Source organism: Pyrus communis, chromosome 14 (genome assembly GCF_041283825.1).
Source record: "Pyrus communis isolate YQ-2024b chromosome 14, ASM4128382v1, whole genome shotgun sequence".
Classification (NCBI taxonomy): domain Eukaryota; kingdom Viridiplantae; phylum Streptophyta; class Magnoliopsida; order Rosales; family Rosaceae; genus Pyrus; species Pyrus communis.
This window is the reverse complement of record NC_142578.1, coordinates 21,753,208-21,761,924: the sequence shown is the minus strand read 5'-3', so window position 1 is coordinate 21,761,924 and position 8,717 is coordinate 21,753,208.

Genomic DNA, 8,717 nt, shown 5'->3' with positions numbered 1-8,717 from the left:
TGACTTGTGTGAGTGTGAGAGAAGCAATCAATGAAAAGAATACTTCCTTTGTGATTTGCAGAGAGAAAGAAGCAACCATATCCTTTCCCTTGTGCATTCATCTTCCTTCAATTCTTTTCTTCTAAATATATCAATTTACTGAGCTATTTTTCAATTCACATTAACATGGCCTTAGAGCCAGGTTGGATCATTTGTAGATGGGCGTAAACTGTGTAATTTGGGACGTTGCCGGAACTGGGAAATCGAGCTTCAACTGAGCTTATCCTAGTTTGGTGAAGCTCGCCGGAGTTCCCTGTGTGATCTAAAACTACATGTTTTCGATACATCGGAGCTCATGATGGTCAGATCTGGAAGTTTAGAAGTAAGGATTCTGATCTTTTCTAGTGAGAACTATGAGTTCTAAAAGATCAAGATGATGACAATTTTCAAGTCTCATGGATTGTGGAAATTGGTAGAGAAAGGGATTACACTCCTTGATGACGTGAAGAAGAAAAAGAAGGTTGATGAAGTTGAAGCAGTGGATGATGATGATGAACAAACTGCTTCGATGTTCATGAAGGATGCTAAAGCTCTCAGGATTATTCAAATGCAGTTTCCAATCAAATTTTCCCTTGAATCGCCAACACAGATTCATCTAAAATGGCTTGGGATCTGTTGTATGGAGAATACCATGGTGCTTATCAGGTATGATCGGTAAAACTTCAAAATCTCATACATGAGTTTGAATATGCTAGAATGTGAGATGGTGAATATTTATCTAGCTATCTTACTAGTTTAAATGATATGATTAATCAAATGAAAACATTTGGAGAGACACTTTTGAATGAGAGATTAGTATAGAAAATGTTGATTAGTCTCAGTAAAGCTTATGATCATATATGTCTTGTGATTGAAAATACTAAATGTCTTGAAATTGTTGAGCTACAAGAAGTGGTTGCAATTTTGAAAAGCCAAGAACAACGTTTTGATTTGCATTCCTCTGATGCAACTAAGAAAGCTTTTGCCGCTTTATCTGTGAGTAACAATGGACAGAATAAAAGCAATACTCAGTCTGGTAATTACAGGGCACAGAAGAGTTTGAATTCAAAGGGTAAAAAATGAGATTCAAAGCCAAGGTTTCAACAAAAACCATTTGGCACACCTACACAGAATTTGAACTCATCACAACCTATGGGTTAAGCAGGTGCAAAACCTCAATGCAAAGTGTGCTCTAAGTTTCATTTTGGAGAGTGTAGACATAAGGGGAAACCAAAATTCTACAATTGTGAAAAATTTGGTCATTGGGCCAGAGAATGCACTGTGGGTAAAACAAACTCTGCAAATCAGGTAGAAGTGATAGGAAATTTTTTTCTATGCAAATTGTGCTATTTTTGAGACAAATGTCAATGGTAATTGGTAAATTAACAGTGGTTGTAGCAACCACATGACATGGAATTTTGATATTCTTGTTGATATAAGAACAAATATTGCAGGAAAGGTGCAAATTCCTACTAGAGTATTGGTAAATATTGCTAGAATGGGTTCATTGGGAATTGACACCAACAAAGGCAAGAAATACATTAGAGAAGTCATGTATTTGCTAGGCTTGAAGGAAAACTTGTTGATTGTTGGACAAATGGATGAACATGAGTATTATCTACTGTTTGGAGGAGGAATGTGTAGTGTGTTTGATGGACCCTCACTTGACAATCTTGTTATCAAGGTTAAAATGAAAGAAAATAAATGTTATCCTCTATCTTTGTTGAAGAGCAATCAACTTGTTTTAAAAGCTAGCATAGATTACTCTACTTGGACTTGGCACAGAAGGCTAGGTCATTTACATTTTAGAAGGCTTAAGCAGCTTAGAGAGAAAGATATGATGCATGGTCTTCCATATCTAGAATAAACAAAAGAAGTGTGCTAAGGGTGTCAACTTGGAAAACAATACAGAAACTCGTTTCCAAAAGAACAGGCCTCAAGAGCAAATTATCCCTTGGAACTTATTCATGTAGACTTATGTGGTTATATGTAAAATGAATCTATTGCTGGAAACAAATATTTCATGTTGCTTATTGATGATTGTACAAGGATGATTTGGGTATACTTTCACAGATGTAAGTCTAATGCATTCAATTGTTTTAGAAAATTCAAGTCAATGGTGGAACTACAATATGGTTTCAAAATTAAAAGTCTAAAAAGTGACAGAGGCGGATAATTCTTATCAACTAAGTTTTCTAAGTTCTATGAGGCTAAAGGGATTCAAAGGCAACTCATAATGGCCTATACTCCTCAATATAATGGAGTAGTAGCAAGGAAGAATAGAATTGTGATTGAAATGGCTAAAGCAATGCTTCATGACAGGAGTATGTCATACTACTTGTGGGCTGAAGCTATTCACATAGTTGTATATATTTTGAATAGACGTCCTACAAGGGCACTTGAAGATATAACTCCTTTTGAAACTTATAGTGGCAAAAAAACCAGGCATATCACATGTCAAGATCTTTGGTTCTATGTTATGTACATGTACCTGCTGAACTGAGACAAAAGCTAGATGCAAAAAGTACCAATGGTGTGTTTGTTGGCTATGCAACCTGTGAAAAGGGGTATAAGGTTCTTGATACAGTCTTCAAGAAACTCATTTTATTAAGGGACATTGTCTTCCATGAAGAGGCGTCATGGAATTGGAAAGAAAACCTTGAACAATTTGTGACTATACTTAATGATGAGAAGTAGTTTAATGTCTGTCCCAGAATTGAAGTTGGTGGAAGTGAGACTACTATATCAATACCTATGTCTCTATCTCTACATGAAGGAAACATATGCTCAATTGATTCTGGCTGCATCATCACTCAATCATTTTTAGATGACTCTTCAAATAGTATAAGCACAGATGAATGGAACACCCAAGTTTATGATCATACACCTCTAAAATGGAGAAAACTTGATGATATCCTTGCTCAATGCAACCTCTGCATTATGAAGCTAGAAAAATATACAGAATAAACTCAAGATGAATCCTGGATAAAAGCAATGCAGGATGAGTTGTCAATAATTGAAAAGAATGACATATGGGGATTAGTTGATAGACCAACAATGTAGCCTATTATTGAGGTTAAGTAAGTTTACAAAACCAAATTAAACCTTGATGGTTCAGTTCAAAGCAAGGTTAGTTGCCAAAGGCTATGTTCAGAAACTTGGGTTGGACTACAATGAGACTTATGCTCCAGTTGCTCGATTGGATATTATCAGGACCCTCATTGCCTTAGCTGCTTAGAAGGATTGAAGGTTGTATCAGCTTGATGTTAAATCTGCTTTTTTGAATGGAGTATTACAGGAGAAAGTGTATGTGGATCAACCAAAAGGATTTATAGTGAGAGACAAAGAAGATAAAGTTATAGGCTTCATAAAGCTCTTTATGGACTGAAACAGGCACCTAAAGCCTGGTATGGAGAAATTGATGCATATTTCTCACAGTGTGGTTTTGAAAAGAGTCTAAGTAAACCAACATTGTATATCAAGTCAAGGGGAGAAAAAATATCATAATTGTTTCTATCTACGTAGATGACATTGTCTATACAGGTAGTAGCATAGAGATGTTGAAAGAATTCAAAGAAGACATGATGATGAAATATGAGATGACAGACTTGGGTCTTCTTTACCATTTTCTAAGAATGGGAGTCATTCAAACTAATTACAGCATTTTTATTCATCGAAAGAAGTATGCCTCTTCTCTGTTGAATAATTTTGGTTTTAATGAATGCAAATCAGTGACTACATTTGTAGCAACTTAAAAATTAAGGATGATGGAAGTGGATCTGTAAATGAAGAACAATATAGAAGCATTGTGGGAAGTTTGTTGTATCTCATTGTTACTAGACCTGATATCATGTATGCAGACAGTCTACTTGCTAGGTTCATGCATTGTCCCACCAACAAGCATTATAGAATTGCTAAAAGAGTACTTAGGTACATAAAGGGAATACTGGATTATGGTTTGGAGTATGTGAAAGGAAAGAATGCAGTCTTAATTGGATTTTGTAATAGTGACTGGGGAGTATCAATTGAAGACAGTAAGAGTACCTTAGGGTATGCCTTTTCTTTTGGAAGTGGAGTGTTTTCATGGGCATTTGTCAAACAAAATTGTGTTGCACTTTCAACTGAAAAGGTAGAATACATCAGTACATCAAAAACTATAACTTAGGCAATTAGGTTAAGATTTGTACTGGAGGATTTTGGAGAACTTCAAACTGAAGCAACACAACTATAGTGTGACAACACATCTGCAATTGTCATCACTAAGAACCCAGTGTTTCACGAAAAAATAAAGCCTATTGATAAAAGTTATCGCTTCATCAAGGATGCATTGCAGGATGACATAATTGATCTGGTGTACTGTCCCATAAATGAAGATTTGGCAGATATCTTCACCAAGGCCTTGATCAAGGATCGATTCAACTACCTCAGAGATTTTCTTGGAGTCAAATAAACTCAAAGCTTAAATGGGAGTGTTGAATTATAAGCTATGAGCTTATTAGTATTAGTGAATAAGTTTTGTGTTTAATTGTGTATTCACTTCTACTTAAGATTGCCAAGTATAAGGCTCAAATATGTAAGGTCATGAATGCCATGTGTAATGATCTTAGTTGTTAGCTAGATGAGTGGCAGATATCAGCTTTTAGAGATATGGTAATCCAGCTAAGAGCTCCTAACATTTTTATTCTGTTTTACATGACTTGTGTGAGAGTGAGAGAAGCAATGAAAGAGAAGAATACTTTCTTTGTGATTTGGAAAGAGAAAGAAGCAACAATATCCTCTCCCTTGTGCATTCATCTTCCTTCAATTCTTTGTAAGTTCTATTTGAAAACAAACACTTTGTGATTTGTACGAAGTCTGTTTGGGACGACAAGGAGATTAGGATTAGCACATGTGGTAGACTTTTCAAGAGTTGTATTACTTTGGTATTCAAGTCAGAAATGTTCTTAGATAAATTAGAACTCTTCTAGCTGATTTATGCATAAGTGATTTTCAGTGATAAGATTTATCTTTGATAAGGTTTTCTTGATTGGAGGACTCCTAATCAAAGACCATCGTATACAGTATATAACTAAGGTCCCTACACTCTCATTAAATAGGCAAGTTTACAGAAATACTTTAGCCTCATTGAGCGAGCCTTGCTTTCAGTTAGTGCAGAGTTGCAGAAAAACTTCAGTTCCCTGCTCTAGTTCCTGAGACGATGTCTTCCACAGGTTAGTGGTTAGGTTGATATTGGGTCAGTCCTAATATATAGCTTAAGGGTATAACTAACATTTGGTATCAGAGCCTTCACATATCATCTGACCTTATGTGAGAGGCATCAAGAAATTTTGTTTTGTCTCGTAGGTTATGGAATTAGAACTATATTATCAAGAAAAAAAATGTATAAAACATGTTCAAGGATGACTAAAGTTGTCCTTGATCATAAGGATTATATATTTTTGAATTGATATATGTACCAGTGATGGTGCTCAAAATTCAAGATATGATCACTAACCATCTAAAGATGATCTTTCTTTCATGTTTCGAATTTAAGCAACATGTCATTTTATATAAATATTTGAATCAAATTATTATTATCAAACCACAAAGGCTTGTAGTTAATTGCAGAAATTCGAATATTGACTATAAAAGTGATGTGAATAAAGAAAGGTTTCACATGTTCTTTAGTCTAAAGATGTTGACAATGAGATTTATAGTTTGGGGTTAAAGATTAATACTCTTTACATTATGAAATGTCTTCCACAGTGAATCCCAGCTCGCTAAACCTCAACACAATTGAGCCTCTTACTGGTGTCAATTACAAAAAGTGGAAACAAGATCTCAAAATTGTTTTGGGAGTCATGGACTGGGATCTGGCACTGAGAACTGAGGAGCCTCTAGCACCTACTTATGATAGCACATCTAGTTAGAAATCCAAGTATGAAAAATGGCGCAAATCCAACAAAATGGCCCTGTTGATCATCAAAAGGAGCATGACAGATGTGGTGAGAGGTGGCTTTCCTGATGCAACAAATGAAAAAGACTTTCTGAAGTCCATTGAGGCAAAGTATAGGGAGTCACCAAAAACTGAACAGGTAATCCCATGAATGCTCTCACTACCATGAGATATGGTAAGGTTCAAAATGTGCATGAATACATATTGAAAATGGTGGATGTGGCTGGAAAACCCAATGCACTCGAGGTACTAATTTCTGATACTTTTCTAGTACATGTCATTATGAATTCTTTGCCTGAGAACTATACACAACTCAAAGTCTATTATAACGGTCTGCATGAGAAATGGGATATGAATGAATTGATAGCTACTTGTGTGAGTGAAGAAGAAATAATGAAGAAAGAAAAGTTTGAGAAAGAGAGATATGAGTCTGTGAACTTTGTCCAAAATGCCACTAGGGCTGCTAAACCTCATGTCCCCGATGCTGCCAAAAATGACTCTACCAAGCATGCTCCCTCTCCTAAAAGAAACTTCAAACTTAATAAATCTTCAGTTTTCAAGTGCTATTTTTGCAAAAAGGCAGGCCGCATGAAGAAAAACTGTCCCAAATATAAGGCTTGGCTTGCCAAACAAGAAGCAAAGAAAGGTAAAAATGTTTTTTCTTGTTTTGAATCCAATTTAATCAATATACCTAGCACTAAATGGTGGCTTGACTTGGGCTCTTCTATACATGTTATAAATTCATTGCAGGACTTCACAACAAAGGGAACACCAAATAAGGATGAAGTCAAGGTTTCAGTTGGCAATGGAAGAACAGTTGAAGTCAAAGCATTAGAAAGTGTTAGGCTAAAGTTAGAATTTGGTTTTTATTTAGAGCTAGACAACGTTGTTTATGTTCCTTCCATGAAAATGAAGTTTATTTCTATTTCAAAGCTAGTGTTGTTGTGTTTTTATTTTACTATCAATAAAAAGGGCTTCAATGTTTTTTATGAGTCTTCTCAAGTAGGCAATGCTTTCATGAGTGATGGCATGTTTCAACTTAAATTGAATCAAACTGAATGTATTTTCAATGTACAAAATGATAAAGCCAAAACTCAACAATCTTCAATATTATGGCACAAGAGACTCGGTCATATTTCCAAACAAAGAATGGAGCTGCTTATTAAAAACGAAAATTTGCCTCCATTAACTTCAATGATCTTGATTTTTGTGTGGATTGCATTAAAGGAAAATTGACAAACAAGAGAAAAGAAGGCTCAACTAGGAGTAAGCAGCCTCTAGAGATCATTCACACGGACATTTGTGGTCATTTTCTCACACAAACCTTGGAAGGAAACAAATACTTCATAACTTATATTGATGATTTCTTGAGATTTTGCCTCATTTATTTGATTTCAGAAAAATATAAAGTACTTGAAACCTTTAAAATTTATAAAAGTGAAGTCAAAAATCAATTGGAAAGAAGTATTAAGGTTGTAAGGTATGATATGAAAGGGGAGTACTATGGTAGATATGCTGAAATTGGTAGAAATCTTGGACCCTTTGCATTATTCCTGCAAGAATGTGGAATAGCAGCCATATATACCACACCAAATACTCCAAAGCAAAACGGAGTGGCCGAGAGGAGGAATAGAACTCTTATGGACATGGTGAGGAGCATGATTTGTAGAACTAACTTGCCTAGTTGTTTATGGGGTGAAGCAGTGAAGATTGAAAATTATAAATTATATATGGTACCTTCAAAATCTGTCGAATGGACACTTTTCGAACTGTGGACAGGTAGAAAACCGAGTTTGAACCACATAAATGTATGGGGGTTGTAAGGCAAAGGCAAAGATCTATAATCCAGGCTACAAGAAACTCGATCCCAAGACTGTCAGTTGTTATTTTATTGGATGTGCTAAAAGATTGAAGGGTTGTAGATTCTATTGTCCTAATCAAACTACTAAGATCGTCGAAACTGGAAAAGCAGTTTTCATGGAGTCTGATGCAAGCATTGATTCTAGGACAAGGGTTGATGATTTTGTTTTTGAAGCAGAAACTAATGGCAAAGAAGCTGTAGTTGGGGAAGTTGATCGTAACACATAGATGATGGCACCGATAACTATAGTAACCAAGAATTTGGGAAGCAACAATTCTGTTGAACCATATAATGAACCTGAGGCTGCATGGGACACTAAACTACCTAATAATGTAGTTGTCCAAGATGTTATTGAGGATACTGCAAAAGAAAATCATCTACCATAACATGCACAAGAAGACAGTTCGATGGTTGCAAGTGCAGCAAATGTAAGAAGGTCAACTAGGGTTTGAAAACCTACAACCCTAAGTGATTTTGTATATTTGACAAAGGCTAACACTAAACTTTCAGAGTTTGATGATCCATTGAGTTACAAAGAAGCAGTTGCAAAACCAAATGCTGACAAATGGATAAAGGCGATAAAGAGTGAATTGAGTTCGATTAGGGGTGGGCATGGTCGGTTCGGCCTAGTTCCACCCTCAAAATGGAACCGAAAGCGAAAATTTTCAACAATTCAGTTCAGTGCGATTTCAATTAAATTTATTACTACAATCGTACGGTTCGGTTCATGACGGTTTCGGTTCGGTTCATGCCAGTTTACAATTCTAACCAAAATTATATATATGTTTTTTCCAATTTTCTACTTCTAATACCAAACACATATTTCAACTAAAAATTCAAGTAAATTTGAGTTTCCACTACTAGATCTACAAGATTTGTGATTGGAAGATAGAAAGTGTGCAT